The 22,067-nt window shown below is 36.4% G+C and overlaps 2 long non-coding RNA genes across 2 annotated transcripts; one reads left to right on the top strand and one right to left on the bottom strand.

Moving 5' to 3' along the window:
* Positions 1-699: 699 nt before the first annotated feature.
* Positions 700-16,749, bottom strand: LOC109189806. The gene is made up of 3 exons (XR_002055637.1): positions 16,655-16,749; positions 8,599-8,601; positions 700-711 (listed from the first exon to the last, which is right to left on the bottom strand). It is a non-coding gene; the product is annotated as an uncharacterized LOC109189806 (long non-coding RNA).
* On the top strand, positions 2,478-20,115 carry LOC109189805. Its single transcript, XR_002055636.1, has 3 exons — positions 2,478-2,489; positions 18,175-18,177; positions 20,024-20,115. It is a non-coding gene; the product is annotated as an uncharacterized LOC109189805 (long non-coding RNA).
* Positions 20,116-22,067: the final 1,952 nt, after the last annotated feature.

Genomic DNA, 22,067 nt, shown 5'->3' with positions numbered 1-22,067 from the left:
GCTAATGTTTGCCTTGTAGCCAAAAGTAATGCAGATCTCAATCAAGAATGGCACAACAAACTAAGTCATCTGAACTTGAAGACGATAAACAAGCTTGCCAAGAGAAATCTCGTAAGAGGGCTACTCGAAGCATCTTACACGAAAGATAAAATATGTGAGGCATGTCAAAAAGGAAAACAATTCAAGTCATCCTTCAAGTCAAAAGATGTAGATGCAAACTCTCGATCTCTAAGCCTCTACATATGGACCTCTTTGGACCAGTTGATCCAGCAAGTTTGAGTGGAAGAAAGTATACTCTTGTTATAGTAGATGACTACACAAGATATACATGGGTGCTTTTCTTGAAAAAGAAGAATGAAACAGAAATAGCTCTTCCAAATCTTTTGAGACAACTTCAAACAGAAATAGCTCTTCCAAATCTTTTGAGACAACTTCAAACAGAAAAGGAGCTCAAAATAATACGAATAAGATCAGATCAGGGAACGGAATTTATCAACAAAGTCATAAAGGAATTTTGTGCGCAAAATGGAATTTTCCACCAACTTTCGGCAGCACGAACTCCTCAGCAAAACGGAGTAGCCGAAAGAAGAAACAGAACCTTGAAAGAAGCTGCACGAACGATGATCTCTCACTCAGGACTACCTAAGAGATTTTGGGCTGAAGCCATAAACATGGCATGCTATACACAAAATAGATCCTTGATCAACAAATCTCACAACAAGACACCATATGAGTTATGGAAAGGTAAAACACCTAGTATCGGTTATTTTCATGTCTTTGGTTGCAGGTGCTTCATACATAACAACGGAAAGAATCATCTAAGAGCATTTGACGAAAGAACTGATGAAGGGTTATTCATGGGATACTCCTCTGTAAGCAAAGCATTCAGAGTTCTAAACAAGCGAACAATGGTAATTGAGGAATCCATTCATGTCAAGTTTGATGAACAATCTGAGATGAACTCATCAGGAGTCAAAATCAAATCAAATCCTCAGCAACTTGTTGACGAAAATACCTCAGATGAAGAAGACAAACTCTCGTCCTACACGAAATATCAACTAAAGGTTCATGAACTCGAACCTGTGTCTCAAGAAAAGGTTGGAATTCAACAGAATGATCCTTCATCTATCACAACATCTGAACCAATGATTTACATTGATCTACCTTATATTCCTGAAATGGACGCTCAAAATCAACAAGATGTTTTTGAACCAGACCTTCGATGGTTAAAAGATCATCCATCAGATCAGGTTATTGGAAATATTCAAGAAGGTGTAAGAACAAGAGCCTCTTTGCACGAAAGTATGATGGCATGTTTTCCTGTCACAAATGGAACCAAAAACCATAGAAGAAGCTCTAAAAGACCCAGACTGGGTAATAGCCATGCAAGAAGAGCTCCATCAATTTGAACGAAATAAGGTGTGGGAACTTGTCCCGAGACCATCTCATCAGAATGTCATTGGAACTAAATGGGTGTTTAGAAACAAAATGAGTGAAGATGGGCTCATTGTTAGGAACAAAGCTCGTCTTATTGCTAAGGGGTATTGCCAAGAAGAAGGTATTGATTTTGATGAAACCTTCGCTCCTGTAGCTAGATTGGAAGCCATTCGCATATTTTTAGCCTTTGCAGCCTATAAGAACTTCAAAGTCTATCAAATGGATGTCAAGAGCGCTTTCCTAAATGGACTTCTTGAAGAAGAGGTGTATGTTGAACAACCACCTGGCTTTGCAATCAATAATGAGCTTGAAAAGGTATATCATCTCAAAAAGGCTCTTTATGGCTTAAAGCAAGCTCCACGAGCCTGGTATGATACTCTCTCATACTTTCTTATCAATTGCGGCTTCACGAAAGGAGTGGTTGATAAAACACTCTTTCGTATAAAAGATAATGACCATATTCTTTTGGTACAAGTCTACGTTGATGACATTATCTTCGGAAGCACGAATCCAATCTTGTGTGAAAAGTTCTCCAATCTTATGAAAGGCAAATTTGAGATGAGTATGATGGGTGAACTGAACTATTTTCTGGGTTTGCAAGTCAAACAATGCCCAGATGGAATATTCATAAATCAAGCCAAATATACCAAGGATTTAATCCAAAAATTTGGCATTGATAGAAAAAGTTTGGTTAAAATTCCAATGAGCACATCCCTCAGAATGGACATTGATAATGAAGGAAAGGATGTTGATCAAACAAACTTTCGAGGTATTATTGGTTCTCTCCTATACCTGACAGCAAGCAGACCTGACATTTCGTTTGCTGTTGGTGTATGTGCACGATTTCAAGCTAAGCCGAAAGAAAGTCACCTAAGCGCAACTAAAAAGATATTAAGATATCTTAAGGGAATGCAAAGTGTCGGTCTCTGGTATCCAAAAGATGGATCATTTGATCTAGTGGGATACTCAGACGCTGATTTCGCTGGATGTCGGATTGATCGAAAAAGTACCTCAGGAACCTGTCAGTTCCTAGGAGGACGAATTGTGTCTTGGTTTAGTAAAAAGCAAAACTCTATTGCCACAAATACGGCTGAAGCCGAATACATAGCAGCTGGAAGCTGCTGTGCTCAAATCTTATGGATGAGACACCAATTGAGAGATTATGGCATAAATCCACGAGAAGTGAGCATAAAATGCGATAACACGAGTGCTATCGCCATTACGAATAATCCCGTGCTGCACTCTCGGACCAAGCATATTGACATCAAGTATCACTTCGTTCATGATCATGTCGAGAAAAAGGACATATCTCTTGAGTATGTTAATACTGATGATCAACTTGCAGATATACTCACGAAACCCTTAAGTGAAGCAAGATTCTCTTCTTTAAGGCATGAACTCGGAATGATTGAAATGACATAAAGCTAAGAGAATCAGATCTGCAAAGATTCTTGCTCTCGAAAATCAAAAGATTTGATTCATCCTCACACGCAAGGATCTTTATAAATGAAGTACACTATGAGAATAAATTTCTCATCTAACGAAAATTCTAGTGTTTGTTTTTGCATGTGCAGGAATGAGTACGGGAAGCGAAAGAACCTTTACGGAGGCACGAGAAGGAAAGAGTGAAGTTCTCAGTGAGCCACTAGCAACTGAGCAACAGCTTAATCAGTTCCTTGAACACGCTCAACACATACGAAACCTCCTCCGTGACACGTCCGATAATGAGTCACGAGAATCCTTCCACTCTGTTGGCAACCCCATTGGATATATCAAAGAAAACAGTGTGCTGGAACTAAGCGATAGTTTTGACTACTCACCCTCAGGCACCCCCACCAAGATAGCATCTCCTCTCAAGTCCACCGCAAGCAGCAAGAAAAAGAAAGCTTGAATAACTTTATTAGGCCACGGTGACAAATTGTGATGTTATCTTGTTCATGATCTTTTTAGTTTATGACTCTATCATGCAAATATGATGTCAGTATCTAAAAGATTTTGTTAAGATTCGCTCGTTATCTTTTGCCTATATATTATTCTTCTATTTTATGAGCTTTACTCATTCACAAGATCTTAGAGAATGATAAAGATTGCAGGAATGGATAAGGGGAAGGAAAAGAGCGACGAAGTTGAAAAAAGGGCCAATCGTCTAAAACATCATATGCAAGAAGCAACAAGCTTCCGAATGCTACCATCTTAAGGCTTGAAGAAGATGGGGAAAGGGTCATCGTAACCTACTCCATGCCCAACACAGCACCAAAGGATAAGGAAACTCATGACAAATTGGTCAGCGAGTCCAGGGCTAAGAAGGCTTACTGCATGGAACAAGCCACTCGGCTTGCTAAAGAGAGAATTCTGATGATGAAAAGTTCTAATGAGCAAACATCTTATGAAGTTCCTCAACCTAGTGAACAATCTTCTGAAGATATCACTATGGTTCACTCTCGGCCCTTAACTCAGTCACCCGAACCCACTCTCTCACTTGAGGAGTTGGATGAATATGCAAAGATGGCAAATCTGACTGATGTGACCGAAGAGATGACTCGTCTGGAACTTCACGTGCCTTATCGTTTTCTCTAAGCCTTTGTATGTTGTACTCTCGTGACCTGGAATCCTCGTGATCTAATAAAAATGCTATCCTTTCGTACTTAGAATGACTGCTTATCTTATCTATGCCTAACTTTATATGTTACTTGTCCAAATCACAGGAAAGCTCATCACTCATACGTTTTCCAATCAAAAGAGCCATAATTTTATGTGTTACAATTTTTAAAAAAAGGATCATTGAAGTTGGAGTTTCATAAAGAAACAAGTTAACAGTCAAAGTCTTGCTTGGAATTAATGACTCATTGACTACAGTTATGAGCATTAAATGTAACGTTGAAATTAATGTGTAACAGACACATGAGCTATGTGGATTTCTTGCTATAAAAGGAGGTGAATTCTTCACATTATACTCATCCTTCTTTTCTTTACCATGGCTCCAAAGAAACCTTTCATCAGAGGTGATTCCCATAAGCTGAAAGAAAGTGCCAGACGTCTCAGGGAGGAACAGGGTGACCTCTACCCTGGTAACAGTCCACAAGCACCGGTGGAAATTCCTTCTGACTCCGACTCGTCTCTTAAGTATGATGATATGGCGGGTTTCATTGTTGAAAGTGAAGAGAAGACTTCGAAAGATCTTACCAAGATTCCAGATCCAGACTATATGGCCTTTCTGGCACAAGAAGACTTAATGGAGAAATATGATCAGGAGGAAGAACCTGAATCCTCTTCTGGCTCAAACTACCCACGAAACGGGAAATGGTTCAAGCAAATGCTGGGAGATTTGAAAAAGGGCAAAGGTGAACCATCTGGAGTCAAGAAAAACGAGAGGAAGAAAATTTGATCTTTTGTCTGTTGTATCTTATCCTATGTACTTTCTTCTCTCGGGTCTATGATGAATAAAACTTAACTGGCTCTGGTTTCCTTTGATCGAGACGTTATATGCCTAATCTATCACCTATCTAATAATCTCGAATCAAGGACAAAATTCTTGAAAAAGAATTTATTCCCTAAACAGTGCCGTGGTTAAGACAGTTGGACACATCTTTTGAGAAGTTTGGTCTATCTATTTAATGGACTCTCTCAATCTACTATGAACTCACTCATCTCTTTCTTCAACTCATGGATAAAGGGAAAGAAAAGACACTCTCATCCAAGAGCTTATCTGAGACTGGAAAAATGTCTCACCGCAATCTCGGGAACTCGGTTGAGAAAGGTTCATCATCTGAGAAAGAACCTGAAATTTCAGAGTTCTACACTCTTATTGAACTTACCCCTCTTCTAAAGCACGAAGAGAAGTATCGTGCACTGTACTCTTTTGCTAAGGCCAAGGTAATGGCTGAACTAAATGACATGGAGAGACGAGGTCTCTCTAGAGAAACCTTGGGAGCAGATCATGAGACTCTCATTGCTGAAGTCTTTGCTCATGAGATCCGAAAGAGGGAATACCTTGAGTACGAACGAAAGAAGAAGGGTTGCAATGTGTAGAAGGGAAGTCTGCATTCAAATGCACGAGAGATTGTAATTGTTTATATTGCGTATTGTTCTGTGTAATAATTCTCTCGGGAGAGGCATTTCTGTTGTTGTAAAAAGGACATGTTTGACTTTATTTGTCTCACAAGTCCGAAGTTATGAAAACTTTATCTTCTTTCGGGTTTGGAATCATGACTAAACATGCTTAATACTTTTAGCTTTTATTTCCAACCGTTCAGATGAATCCTAGTGGGATCATGTGGCCGAGAAAAGTGGTCTACTCCCCCACTCTGTCTGATACATGATGTGACGTGCATTTAATGCACCAATAAGCACTCGAGTGATTTTCTCTCACCTCATTAAATGAGGGAATGATCGTTTTTGATCTGCACACGATCTTATCACTCCCCCATGATGATCAGTTACCTTTTGGAGAAGAAAAACCGGGAGTGTTTTGAATTTTAAACCCTTCTCCTCTAAAAATGGATCACCCATACCCGGATACCCGGAGTTCTATAAAACCCCTCTTAAACCTTTTTGATCTTTTTACCCTACCTTTCTCAATCTCATTCTAACCCTCTGTTTCTCTCGAATCCTCAACCATGGCAGAACACCCTCAAGCATCACCATCTAATCCCGAACCAGAAACTCCTTCCAACTTGGAAGTCCCAAGCTTTCCCACTGAGGACCTGAGATTCATTGAATCCAGAGTACCCTTCATCGTAGGGGGAAATATGTGGGACGCACATGGATTCCTTGAGTACATCCTGGATAGAAAATTTGGTGAAAACATCATACATCTCCTCACAGAAACAGGATTATATAGCTTCATCACACACCTCTATACTGTTTGGCACCCGGTTGATGTAACCCAGTTTTATATGAATGCTTCAATATCTTCTGATTATTTGACTATCACTTCCAGAGTCAATAATCATCATGTGGTCCTTACCTCGGAGGACGTTCGATCAACATACGGGTTTCCACAAAGAGATGAGTCTTACAAGACAGACATTATCTATTATCATCTTGACCCGGAGGAGTTCTACGAATCCATCAAGAACAATCACGCACCATCCAAGGCAGAAATCTCATGGCCGTTGAAGAAGAAATGGTTCCGGCTAGATTATGAGTTCACTGTTGATATCTTCAATAAACTTGTCGATCACAAGACCTCAGGCACTGATGATGTGACGAAGGAGAAGTTGAAAATGTTGCATGCTTTCTTGAATGGTTTTAAAGTCGATTGGTCGAAGATCATATTCAACAATATTGTTCACACCATCACCTTTTATCGAAAAAGTCCAGGAGACATTGCGAAGAAGTTAGGATATGGTTTTGTGATAAGCCATCTTCTGGCAACGAAAGGAGTCGTTCTGCACCCAGGAATTCGGCTTGGACTGAAAGCATGTCACATGAAACAAAAATCGTCGGGGTATGACAAGCAGAAGGAGCTGGAGTTGGGAATCCCTATTGAGCAAGTCAAAGCCAAGAGGAAATCAAGAACACCTAGGGTTTCAGAAGATGATCAACCCAAGCCGAAACGACAAAAACGAGAAAAGCACTCCTCTCGGAGTAAGGCGAAAAAGGCAGAAGAAACTTCAGCTGTTCCAATCCCTTCAAAATCTCCACAAGAGAAGAAAGATCCTATTCCATCCTCCCCTCTACCAGAAACAATCGTTGTCAAAGACTCATCCGAAGAAGAAGATAATTTGATTCTCTCCAGAATTATCAAAAAGAGTCACTTTCGGTCTCCCGTCAAGGCGAAATCTTTTCCGAAGGAATCTTCTACACCGAAAGAAGAAGACACGAAAGATGCATCCCCACAAGGGGAAATAATCACGAATGAAGCACTTTCTGATGGGGAAGCTCAACCGAAAGATGTTCTTCCTGAAGAAATTCCTGACGATCAAGAACCCAAGTCTGTTCTCGGTTCTACTCAAGACCACCATCCACAAGAACCTACTTTAGCAGATCAACTCCTTCGAGAGCTGACACAAGAACCTGCTAATGTAGACATGGAGGCCAGTCGCTTAAGTCTTCCACAAGAACCTGGGTCACCAGAAAAGACTAAAGAGGCGACTGATGCTCTAATATCTTTGCCTTGTTTGCCACAAGAACCTACCAATACAGAGCAGGTAATTCTGACACAAGAACCTGTGTTGGTAGACGAGGCAGCCGTTGTGCAAGTAGCTTCTCCGGATATACCAAAACCTTCAGCTCCAGCTCCTGAAGTAAAGGCTTCCCGCCGTTCACTAGATCAATCGCTTAGAGAATCCATTGAAAGGGATTACACACGAGTTCTGCAGTGGCAAAAGTGGCGCACTGCTCCTCTACGAACCTTTCTTGAAACTTTTGAAGCAATGCAGGATGAAGAAGACTTTGCACTTGCATGGATTGGCACTGAGGATGTTTCAAAAGCTCTTCGGATTGAAGAAATCAATCGCGTTCTCTCTTACAAGATGACGCACTCTCGGGAGAGATAAAGCTCCAATCTGCATCGAGCTCAACAAGCCACCCTTGGATCCAGTTTATGAAGAAGAAATGAAGCAACTTCGATATGCCATGTTGCTTTCAAAGATCAAGACCACTTTAGAGAAAGAACACCAAAATGATCCAAATTGTAATGTCAGTGGCACGAAAGATGAGAGCTTGGACGAGAGATTGAAGAAGACGAGAGTGATGAAGATGAGGATGAAGATGAAGATGATAATAATGATGATGATGACGATGCTGATGATGAGAACAATGATGATGATGACGATGATGATATTGCTGATCATTTGGGTAATGAAGGTGCTCAAGAAACCGACCCCGAAGATAGTCATACAATCTTGATCGGTCCTGACTATGACACCTACCCTCAAAGATCTCCCTTAAGAAGTATACCATCTGACAGTGATGACTCGGAAGAAGTTTCAACTTCCGATCTCGAAGATCTGTCTCGTGCCATTGTCCCGCATATCCAACCCATAGACGAGACTCCAATCAAGCAAGGAAATGAAAGTATGCGTGAAGGCAAACTGGAAGCTTCACCAATTCTTCTTAGCTTTGCTAGTGGTGGAAAACGGGAAGCACCACCTCAAGATGATCACATGGACACATCACCAACAAACATTGAGGAAGAATCCCCTGCAGAGTCCCCACGGACTATCATGAACCTCATGCGAGGAACTGTTCATTCAGCCGAGACCATCCATAGGCAATATCTTGCTTTACGAGAAAAGGACACGAAAGTTATGGATGATCTATGCAAGAAGGTTGATTTTCTAATAGCAGCACAATCTAAACCTCGACCTCCACCTCCAGCACAGTCTCAACCGTAGCAACAAAGCCAATCAGATCACAAGCTCCTTGAGCGAATGACAAAGAAACTTTATGATCTCGAAGCTTCTCTGAACAAAGTTGCGCGACAACAACACGAAATCAAACACTCTCATTTTGGACTCAAAGAGCGTGTGGATTTGGCCTGTACAAAGATTGACACATATCAGGACAATTCGTACCAACTGGGCGAATATGCACTTCAAATTCTCGGGTATGCTCAGGATATCTTGCTTGCAATCAACAAGGTCTCCTCCATTCCTTCTACCACCTGTGCTGATGATGCCAAAAAGGGGGAAAAGAGAAATGATGACAAAGATAAGGATGATGACCAGCCAAGAGATAGCACGAAAGATCAAGCTCGTGAAGCACGACACTCTCCCTCTCGGACACCAAGAGACTATGACCAAAGGAACACGAATCCATCTCATCCACCTTCCAAATCTCGTGGTTACCACTCCTCAAAGTCAAGATATCATGGTCGATACCAATCCTCCAAACAAATCAAGCCTCGACAATCATTTGGTTCTGAAGCCAAATACATCTTCACAGGACTGCCAAAGAGAGAACAGATGAAATTAAGGCAGAAACTTATGAGAGACAACAAAGTAACTATGGATGGCATAGGAAACTTTGTGGACTTTGTCCCATATGAAGAAGGCAGTGGCAAACGATTCGAGGGTTGCAATAATCCCATTTGGTTGAAAACAAAAGACAATTATACAAGACAAAATCACATGAGCACTCAAAATGAGAGAATCAAAAGAGCAAACAAAGAACTGTGGAGGAAGCACGATGAAGAAAGAAAGAGAAGAGAAGATGAAGCAATGGAAAAAGAAAGGATCAGGAACCTCATTGAAGACCTCTCTAATGTAACCAAAGACTCCCCACAAAATGTCATGCATAATGCAGCTTTCAAAGTGCACAAGGAATCAGGAAAGAGCTACCAAGAAGGCATGAATTCGTTTGAACTGATCTCGTGGTGGAAGTATGGTATTGTTGAAGGAAGCAACATTCGGGAAGCCTACAACAATTACACTGGTCTGAACATCAAAGGAGAACATGAAGAGCTTGTCAGGACTAATCCTATTAAAGTTTTCAGAGCAAAAATCAATGAGAAAATTTACTTCAACAGGATGCTAAAGCAACAAAAGGAAAAGAATGACCAAGAACTCAAGGAAGCTGAACAACAGAAATCAAAGCTTTTAGAAATGTAAGTTAACTTTCGTTATGTTTCTATTTATAAAGTTTTTGTAATGATTACATCTTTATATATGAAATTCTCATTGTCATACATCTCGTGTCACTTGTTTGAGTCACCTGTCCTTGTCTCGCTTATTAACGCTTTAATCTAGAAAAAGACTTGTAAACTCTCAAGTATGGCTGTTTTTATAATAGAAAAAATCCTTATGGAACTTTCATCAGCCTTATAAGAAGAGTATAGGTTTTGGCATCATCAAAAAGGGGGAAATTGTTAGGAACATTGTATTAGGATTTTGATGATACCAATGTAATGTAGAAAAGTAAACACCTAACCATTAGCCTTTTTAATCGCTGCTTTCGTCCTAGACGAAAGTTGCCATAACTCCTCTGTAATTCGTGTTAAGCTAGACAAACACACGAAAATGAGTTATGACTAGATGTTAGGGTCTCCAAGGCGAAAGAAGACATGAAGAACAACAACGAGAATCAAGCAGGAGTTGTCAACAAGCACGAAAGGACAGTGTTTGTGAAAGACGATCTTTATCAAGCATTACTTCTCTTCAACAACGAGAAGAATGTTTCACCTGTCTGATTTGACAACATCCTAGGACAATAAGGACTTCATCTTATGGGACACACTTTTCAAGAAGCATTAAATGAAGATGTACCGTATCTTGGAGCTAAAGGACAAAACCCCAATGCTTTCCATACCCTCAACGGCTACATGGTACAACCTCATTAATAGAGCATTTAATGCATGAAGCTCCCCGGTCCTTGTCCAATGGTTAAAAGGTTCGAAAATTTCATCTCCCTCCAACGGATGGATTTTCATCACCTATATAAACTCACCTTCATCAACTAAGAAGGTGCTGGTTAATTATCACTCAACTTACTCACTTACAAAAGCTCTTGAAAAGTCTACAATTTACTAAAAGCTTTTGTGAACCAGCTTTGAGGTGCTAAGTTACTTGAAGAATCTTTTGTCTTACACCTCAAGGAAGTCTTGACATTTGTTCGAAGCAATCATATCTCAGAGTCAAGACCTCATTGTTGGAGAATTCAAGAAATCATTTTCTACCAACCTCAACTCAGGAGAAGAAGTTGATAGAGGCGGAGTAAACTCGAGGAGTTGAAAAACCTACGAAGGCTGTCCGGCTTAGTGATCAAGGAAGTCTTTGTGTATTTGTACTAAGAGTGATAGTGCAATCCTTCCAACAATTGTGGAAGAAGAGTGGAGTAGGCAACATTGGCTGAACCACTATAAAATCTCGTGTCCTCTCTATCTCTTTACTTACGCTTTTCTTTTTGCTCTCATATCATTCCTTTATTATCGTTACCGAAAGTTTGTCTAATTACGCAAACTCGTGCAAAGTATATAAAACAAATCTATCTTATCCGCTGCGCCAAGACACCGAAAGGTGACGTTTAGGGCTTCTAACGAAAAGAGTCTATTCACCCCCCCCCCCCCCTCTAGACTCTCATCTCATTCTATCGGGACCAACACATTTTATCTCTTTAAACAGTGGATTCTGGTATTTGCTATATCATTTTATCTCTTTTATTTTTTCTCTCCCTATAGTAGTGGCTATATTCTGGTCATATGGTATATATACCAGTGGCAGTTCATCATATTTTTTTGTTGATATTACAGGTGGTATTGCCACTCCTAGAGAACAAATAGGAGTACATGTTACTCATCATGGAGTCAAACTTAGCTATGGACTCCCTCCAAAAGCAAAAAAAAAAAAGGCTAAAGTGTCATCCGCACCCTGAACTATATCGGATTATTCATGCGCACCCTCAACTTTCATAAGGTCCATTTAGGTTCACAAACCATTAATTTTTTTTCGCCTAGAACTTTTTGCAGGTTACCTAGTTACCATGATGACGTGGCACCGGTTATTAGCTGATGTGTATTTTCTTTTGTGTTGTAGTGGACCCTATATCCCTAAATAAATCATTTTAGACTGGTTTCTTCATCAAGAACAAACTTTCGTTGGGCGATTACGCTTGATTTTTTTTCTCGTTCTTGCTTAATAATTTGACGGTGGCGTGCACGACGGAGGAGACCAGAAGACTTCATGGCCTCATGGGGCATATGGCCATTGGAGAACAAGTTGAGAGGTAAGTTATGTAAAGGGAGGGAGGAAGAAGATGGTACGTGGATATATATGTAGGCAAACCATTTGTTGCGGCGGTTTCCACTTTCGACGGTGGCTCATTTGCCGGGCGGCGGCTCTTCCTCATGCAGTGGCAATCTTTCGTAGGTTGCATGGACGATATTCATGCAATGATGCAAATATTCATGCTAAATAGTTCTATCAAAATGGTTAGACAAGGTTTCATACTTTCATTAACCACAGGGGAGCTAAAGGTGTTTATGCACATTTTTAAGCACCAAGAGCTTGCCTTAAAAAACAAAAACAAATAAAAAAATAAAAAACAACTTAATATTAATATCATTTTTGTAATATCATCTATTATATACAATTAGTATTTAATATTTAATTTAATACATATAATAATAATGATTTTATTACCTTACTTACTTTACTTAATATATTTTTAAATAAATTATTATAATTTCCATTTGAATTAGTATTTTCCACCTATAAATCTACATCTATCTATATCTATAACAAAATAAATATGTTCAACAAATAATATTACCGTAATATTTACGCCTACTAAATATTAATAACTTATTACTAACATAGAATAAAACAAATAAACATATGAATATTAACCTAAGAATAATAACATAGAATAAATGAATATTATGTATGATATTGTAAATGAATATTATGTATGATATTGTAAATGTATTAATTGGTTATCAATTTATAGTAACGTAATAATAAAAATATTCTTTCCAATAATAATCAATTTATAGTAACATAATAATAAAAATATTCTTTCCAATAATAATCAATTTATACTGAGTATTAATTTTATGTATGGTCACTTTTTATTGCTATAAAATGATAGGACTTGCTTCCTCCAGTGCACTACTGAATCTCTCTCTAAGTTTTTTTTTTCAAGAATGACGGATCGCCGTCATCGTTCCCAATCCACACACAAGAGAGAAACTGTGCAATAACGTTGGACAAAGCGTTATGTATTCAACTTGGGAGATAGAGTTTCGAACAACGATATCTTCGTAAGTTCTCTCTCGTGTATTTTTTCAATTCTTATTTCAAATTTATTCATACACAGATAATTTGGTTGTGTGTTTACATATATTGGTTCTTTGAATTCGTCCACACTCAAGTATGATACGATTTGCAGACCAACAGTTATTTGAAGCTAAGTTGTTCAATTGGTTTGTAATGAATATGTACGTGTAATTGTGGCAGGGCATTGCAGAAGTGATTTTTTATAATCACTCAGATGCTATGAGAGTCCTAAGAAAGCACCAGAATCTAGGCTTGGATGGGAGATTAATGACGATATATTAAAGTTGTAGAAGTTTAATTTTCAATTTCTTGGTTTAAGATGATTCTTTGTATGTAGGTAATAACATTCGATATTCATGAGAAATGTTAAATGTATGCACGTAGATCAATTCATGTCTTTGTTCTGATCAATTTCACAACATGCATTATAAGTTCCTAACTGTGACAAAATAACATTACTAGGCGTATTTTGTGTAGCTTAAGCTTTAGCATGTAATTCAAAGGAAGGCTGCTTACTATTTTGTTGCAAAAGTAGTGCGAAAACAGGAAAACAAAACAAGGTAATTGCAGAGCCTAATGACGTAACAATATTTTTTGTATACACTAATATAAAGTTTAGATAATTATATTATTTGATTAATTAAAATTAATTCTTTAATATCTTATTTCCTAATATTATTATAGTACAATCATTTCGGATATTAATATATAGATTTTTGATTTCGCGGACAACTTAATAAAAGGTGAGAAAATGACTTAATTAGTAATATATGTATAATAATTTGCCGTCTAATTATTGACTTAACTATTATATATAAAACCAGCTTATTAAAAGGTGTGAAATGGTGTATTAATATTTTCTGCATACACTAATATGAAGTCTGGATAATTATTTGATTAATTACAATTTATTCTTTAATATCTTATTTCTTAAAATTATTATATTATAATAATTTCGTATATTGATATGTAGATTTTTTTGATTTTGTGGATAACCTAATAAAAGGTAATAAAATGACTTAATTAGTAATATATTTATAGTAGTTTGTCTAATTATTGACTTAATTACCACATATAAAAATAGACTATTAAAAGATGTGAAATGGCGTAATACTATTTTATGTATACACTAATCTGAAGTCTGGATCATTATTTGATTAATTACAATTAATTCTTTAATATCTTATTTCTTAATATTATTATAGCACAATAATTTCAATAATATGTAGTTTTTTTTTTTTGTGGACGGCCTAATAAAAGGTTATAAAATGGTTTAATCTATATATCTATATCTACATCTACATCTATATATATATATATATATATATATATATATATATATATATATATATATATATATATATATCTAAAAGTAAAATCCCCCCCCCCCCCCCCCAAACTTAAGTACATTTGTGTAATATCCAAATTTAAATAGTAATAATAATAATAATAATAATAATAATAATAATAATAATAATAATAATAATAATAATAATAATAATAATAATAATAATAATAATAATAATAATAATAATAATAATAATAATAATAATAATAATAATAATAATAATAATAATAATTCCTCCACAACGATTTTTTCTTAATTAATTCCTCCAATTAAGTTGTTACCAATAGTAATGCAATATACACACCAATGATTTTGTCTTAATATTTATCAGTTTTTTATGGGAGGCTAAGGGAGTGCTAGATGGAAAAAAATTAATAGTTTGTGAATCTAAATGAACCTTATGAAAGTTCAGGGTGCGGCATGAATAATTCGATATAGTTCATGGTGCGGGATGGCACTTTAGCCCAAAAAAATTTAAATAAAAATTCTTTGGAAATGAAGACATGAAGTGCTGGAGGCATCAAATGATGTGCCTGAATTGGATACTGCTGCAACAATTGAAAAGGGGAAAGGGAAGAAGAAATCATTGGGGCTAATATATGCTAGATCTCAAGTAATCAAGAAGCATATGACTAGATCTATGTTCAAGTCCAAGTTTCATGGAAACTCTAATGAGCCAATAGAGTTAGAATAATTTCATAAAATTCACTGTGGAATTGTATTCTGTTTTGTCATTTTGAATGTGAAACAATGACTCAGTGATTGATTTCAGCGTTGCACTATGTTTACTTTCTGCTTAACCACAAAGTTTCTTTTTTTTTACTATCTGGTTGTCATATCCTACTTAAAACCAATTGGTGATAAGTAGGTGGACATTAATTAACCATTTAACTACATCCCTCCATGGTAAGTCACAGCGTCACGTCTTGAATCGAGCAAGGACTAAACTCGGCTAACCCGGCCGACGCCCAACAATTCCCCTATCAGAGTCACGTCTTGAATCGAGCAAGGACTAAACTCGGCCAACCCGGCCGACGCCCAACAATTCCCCTCCCAGCACCTGCCGCAACCTTTGATAACCAACCCCAGTTGTGCATTATGCTTGACTCGGAACTTAGCCTCCGCGTCTATCATCCCCTCCCGGTATTGGACTTGACCCGACCCGCATACTATACGGGACTAGACTCGGCTTTCATCTATCATCCCCTCCCGGTATTGGACTTGACCCGACCCGCATACCATACGGGACTAGACTTGGCTTTCACCTCACCATCGACCAATTGATGGATCTACTATGCTTACTTCCCAGTGCCAGTGGAACACCTATCATGTGACTGCTGTAAGTCAAACACGCTTAACCACAGAGTTCTTTGGCTATCTGGTTGTCATATCCTACCAATTGTGGATAACTAAGTATAAATTAACTATTTAACCACATCCCTCCATGGTAAGCCATAACGCCACGTCTCAAATCGAGTAGGGGCTGCACTTGGCCAACCCGGCCGACGCCCAACACTTAGATTACAGTTTGATATGCACTTCTTTTGTCCATTTTGATTTTTGTTTAGGCAGAATATTGTTATCAAACTGTAGTGTATATATATATATATATATATATATATATATATATATATATATATATATATATATATATATATATATATATATATATTTTATTTTTTTTATTTTTTTTATTTTTTTTTTATTTATTTATTTATTTTTTTTTTGTACTGCGCAATTGATAAACCAGGATAACCATCCATTTCATTCAAACTTCAAAAACCATACAACACGAAAACATGACTACACCATGATCACCAATTGCACATTATCAAGGCAGCATTTTAACTCCATTTCCCCTACCTTCACAACTTGAAAAAGAACAATAAAAATAACACATCACCAACACTAATATTATTGTCCAAATGATCACTACTATAACTGTAAACTTCAAATTAACACTTGATTTGCCACTCTTAATGCCAGGATAGCAAACTGCTCTTATCTTCCTTGTCAAAGTCTCAATTTCTTCTTCACTTCGATTTATTCTCCTCAATAGTCCTGGAATAATAGCACATTGGAGGATCAAACCATTTAATGAATCCACATCCAACACTAACACTACCTTGTACAACAAATTTACAAAATTAACATTCCAAATATAAGGGGTTGTTGACTTTTTTTGTGCAGATTTGACAAGGAAGAGACAAAAATAGGTAGAAAGAAAATGGTGGACTAAAATATGTAAAGTACAAATCAGATTACCTTCTCTACCAAAAAAAAAAAAAAGTAGAAAAGCTGCGTAAAAGAGAGAGAAGAAGGTATTAAGAATACATTATTCTCTCTCCTCAATTATATGTAATTTTTTTTTTAAATAATTATATTTAAAATTTATATTATTAAATATAAATTATACCATTTTCAATATTTCATTGTAACGATTGAAACAAGACTAATATTGAATATATATTAATTAAAATTTCAAATACATCACATATAAAACTAATTGAGACAGAAGCTTTCTTCGTTGGACGAAGGCTTATTTATTTATTTATTTATTTTTAACAATTTTTTTTTGGTATTTTTATTTATTTATTTTTGACCGTAAATTTATCAATTAAAATTAATACGGAGTAACGATAATTGATCGAAAAAAAAAAATCGATCCATTCGATATCGATTATTGATTTCGTGTGTTTTTTTTTCAATAAGAATGCTCACCACCAATTTAGCTCTCATAACCCATTTAAAATCAATTCATCGAATAATCGAAATTTTGAACGTTCATAATTAGTTTATCAAATTAGAAAAAATTTTGACCGTAAATTTATCAATTAAAACTATACGGAGTAACCAATTTTTGTCTAGGGTTTTGAATCAACACATTTTTGTCTCATTCATGTCAAATCTACACATTTGTTGCTATGTCCCAAATATAGGTAAGAGAATTAACATGTTTTTTTTTTTTTTTTTTTTTTTTTTTTCTAACAAGGTAAAAAAACTTACATTTGAACTTTAGCATTCCCAATACATTCTCACCCATGTTGGATTTTCAAAAGAAGATCATTTTGCGCCAAATTGGAGAAGAATATGCAGTAGCATATTAGCAGTGTTGGAGAGGATGAAGGAACGACTTTAATTTGTTCTGTACAAATTAGATTTATATACGCAAGAAAACCAACTACCCGACGCCACTGGAGTGAACTTCCAATTTTATCCCTGAAAATTGCGATTGAAGTCGCTGGAGGACATTTTGGGTATAAAAAAATTGATAATCCGAAGGATTTAATTAGACAAGTTAAAATGACTAGGACCAAAATGGTGAAATCAACTTAATCGAGGGACCATTTTGATAATTTCCTCCGTGAGGAAAATAGAATTTTAGATGAAAATCCTCTCTATTGGCTTGTAAATGTCTTAACGGCTAATCCAATGTACAAGGTTAGCCATACCATTCTGCTATGCAATGAAAATGATGAGTGCCAACCTGAAGAGATTTTTCTAAAGTTAATTTTCATGATTGCAAACATATTAGCGGCTTGTCTTACCAATTTTCCGCATCTGATAGCTACCAAGTGCAGTTACAATGCTATAGAGCAAAGGGAGAAAAATGTTTGTGAATCAGCTATATCTTTTTGGGTGAAACTGAGAATATCCTAAATCATTTCAAAGAGTGTCAACTTACCAACATTGGTCTCGACTATCCATTGTACATTAATGATTGGCGCCAATGGATGGAGGGAGAGACGAATCCCAACTATTTCAACTTTTGTGTCACGCAATGGAGATCTCTCTACTATTCAATCCATTGAACATATGGTTGCTCAAGTGCTGGCTTGAGAGCAATTGGAGAAAATTAGAACCTTAATCCACATGTTTTACACTTGAGGTAGATATTCTTTATTGTCATTTTATATTTAGCAGCTTACTTAACAAGTTTACCAAACACTCGTAACTCCAATATATATAATCATCTAATTTAACTTTTATTTTTTCATTTCTAACTTTTTTATTCTTAATATGAGCCAATGCCGTGTAAAGTATTCTTAGAAAATAGTTCTATACTTTTCTATTATATTTTCTTACAATGTATCGCTATGCTGGAAAAGTAGTTACTTTTGGCATGTGAAATGATTATTTTCAGGAATGGTTTTGAGTGAGGTTCACTTTTTCAATTTGAGTCGGGTCTAAGTGGACTCGAGTTTTCTTAAGTAAGAGCTTTAATTCAATATATAATATACTCCAAACGGATAATACATGAATGAGAAATTTATTCTAAAAGAAGAACGACCATTTGAATTGAAAAAAATGAAATTGGGAAGGCTTTGACGAAGCCTTTGTCTCACATTGGAGAAAGAAGTGATCGAGTTTGCACGAGTAAGTTTGCATTAGTATATATACAATTGTTGTAAGAGGTGTTTGAATTGTATAACTTAAAAACTTTCTCTCATTCATTTAAAGAAAAAAATGATCAAATAAGTCATTCAAATATACCAGGACTATGTGGTCTAATGGTATCCGGGTTGGACTTCCATTTGGAAGGTTGTAAGTTCGAGCCTCAGTGGAGGCGTTAGTAGCAGCCGCTTAAGACAAGAAAAGCTCCAAATAGACAATTCATTTCTTTCACTTTTTATGCAATTTAGTTAATTACTTATTAAAATTGTGCAATTAGCGTATTTAAAACTAAATTTAAATAATAATGATATTAATTATTAAAAAAAAAAAAAAAAAAAAAAAAAAAAAAAACAGATTGCCGGCTTCACCTCAAAGGAGAAGCCGGCAATCCGGCCTCTCCGTCCAAGAAGCCAGCCTTGCCACCTTGGCTTCTACGTATATGAATGAATGTTCGTCGAAAATATGCCAATGCACTGGTTGTCTGCCTGGCCTTCATACATATAATATATAATATATATATACCTTTGCCTCATATTCCATCTATGGTAGTTAAACTACAGGCCGGAGTTGAAAGCTTAGTTTAATCAAAATGAGTTACAACTACCAACTGGCAGATAGTCCTTTATGTAGCACAAATATGGGACATAATGATTCTCCGATGCCAATTATAGGCGTTTATGTAGCAGCTGCGTCTCTGGCCTGTTCCTTTGCAATGTTCTTAAACTCATGTTTGACCTTCATTAACTGGTTTCCCATGTTTAATGTTCGCTTCTCCGGCAACTTCTTCCCTCTCAATGCAACTTGGTTGACATTATTAGCGGTGGCTACCAAGCTGGCAACCGATCTCACAACTCCCAAGTTGTCTTACCGAGATAATCAGGCAAAAGTTACCAACACGGTTTTCTTAACTGTGGCGATGGGCAACTTTTTCACCTCTCTGGGTTCTATGAATAACGCAGATATTGTAACTAACCTCACGGCTTTGAGCATATTTCATTCGAAGTGTCGACGAAATCAATCTGAATATAAGTGGTCGATCAGCTTGATTTTACTTTCACAATATTATGTCACCTTACCAAGTGTGCTCATAGCTACAATCTTCATGATTAGTGTGGTTGGTTACAAGTATGAGAATAATGGGATCAAAATTAGCAGAGAAGAAGTCACAATTGAGTCCTATTGGACTGAGAAATTGGTTGAGTGGAGGCAACGATCAATACCTATAAAGTTTAAGAGCATACTCAACAAACTTATTTACAACATAAAATCTTTGATCTTGACTTTTTGCATACTAATTCAGACTATGAATGTAATGTGGTGTAAGTTTTTTAGTGTTATCTCTTTTTTACTTGGTGCTTCCATTAGTACTTTTAGTTAATCCTTTAGGCAAATTAATTAATCATTAATTAGGCAAATTGTTCTGCAAAAAGAAAGTTTCAGAGGTAGATCTCAATTGCTTTGTAATACTACTTGAAGGAGAAAAGCAATTCTCAAAAAAATTTATTGAGAGGGATTATTAATAGGGTGGATGAACTTGTTGAGATGGGTAAGAAGCAACGGCCACACAACCTATTTAATCTTCTCAATCAAAGTTTCTCTTTTGCTGATGTGGTAGAATTTGATAGCAATTGAGTTTCAAACCTATTGTTTGGTGAACCTCCTAATTGTTGGACACTTCCGGTAGTGACACTAACAAGCATCGCCATTGCAATTCCAAACATCGCAAATCGAAATGTTGTTTGGTTGGTAAACAGTGCTAATGAAGGCCTCCGCTATGCAAGCCTCATAGATGTCTTGGATGGGAAATGTGAGTTGAAAAGTATTAAAAATGCAGTAGATGTTGCGTGGGTGGGAGTTGAGCTTCATAGGAAGTGGTTAGACATGGATCTTAAAAGAAAAACTGGAGAAATAAGTTCGGTCAAGGATATTATTCAAGATCTTACTGATGTATCTGAAAGGATTGTTATGGAGTTTAGCTCTAAAGAGAACATAATGATAGTGGAAAATCCACTCTATTGGCCTGCGAATGTTTTAGCTGCAAATTCAATGTACAGAATTACTCGAACCATTCTGCTATACTATGAAGATGGTGAGTGCCAAGCTGAAGAGTTGTTTAGGAAGTTAATTTGCATGATTGCAGACATATTGGCGGCTTGTCTTACCAATTTGCCGCATATGATATATACTAAGTGCATAAGCAGTGCAATTGAGGAAAGGTTAGAAAGTGTTCGAGATGCAACTATCATTTTCGGAGAAACAGAAGATATTCTAAAATTTTTTGATGATCATAAACTTTCAGGAGTTGGTCCTAGTCAACCCTTATGCATTGATGAATGGCGTGGATGGGTGGAGCAACAAGCAGCAACAGTTTCATCATCTTCTACAAGAAGCAATGAAGCATCTTCTGTAGAGTCCAATGAACATGTGGTTCTTCAAATGCAGGCTTGATTTATATATGTGTAATGCTTATGTGTGGTTTCTTAGTTACCTGTTTCTTCAAATTTAAACTTGATTTATTTGTGTGGTTTAATTTTATTATGTAAGATTGATGTTAAATAATGTATAGTTGATTAAAATATAATTTTCATTTAGAGTCAATCAATTTATAATGTAAGGAATGTTATATGTTGTAGTGCTGGCTTGTGCTTTTGTTACATTCCTTTAAGTACATTGCCTCTATTTGTAGAATCACATCCTAGTGCCATATGGGGACTTCAAACCTTGATCATAAAGTGTATTGACCTTCCCAAAACATCATTTTCTTATCCAAATCACCTAAGCAAAATCAACAATTACATAAGTGACACAATCAGCTCAAAGGGATAATTAATCGCAAGAAAAAATACTAATAAAGGAAAATTAGCTCAAAATGATAATTAATATCAATGGGTCACATTATAGTAAAATATTAGTAAGAATTAATTCTATTTTTGGTCCTAGATTTATAGGTGATGACAGTTCACTTTTTTTTTTTTTTTTTTTTAGTACTAGAACCAAATTCGGATGTTCTGATAAGAAAAAGAAATAAAATAAAAGTTGACTGTAACATATAAATTTATGGCCATAAATGAAATTAACTCTATTATTTATGGGCATAGAAGATCAAAGTACATCTTTTCTGTTCATATACTTTCTCAACTTACTGAAACACAAAGAACCAATAATGCCTC

This window comes from Ipomoea nil, unplaced genomic scaffold (assembly GCF_001879475.1).
Source record: "Ipomoea nil cultivar Tokyo-kokei standard unplaced genomic scaffold, Asagao_1.1 scaffold1564, whole genome shotgun sequence".
Taxonomy (NCBI): domain Eukaryota; kingdom Viridiplantae; phylum Streptophyta; class Magnoliopsida; order Solanales; family Convolvulaceae; genus Ipomoea; species Ipomoea nil.
Note: the sequence above shows the minus strand (reverse complement) of the source record. Positions and strands in the feature narration are given on the sequence as shown.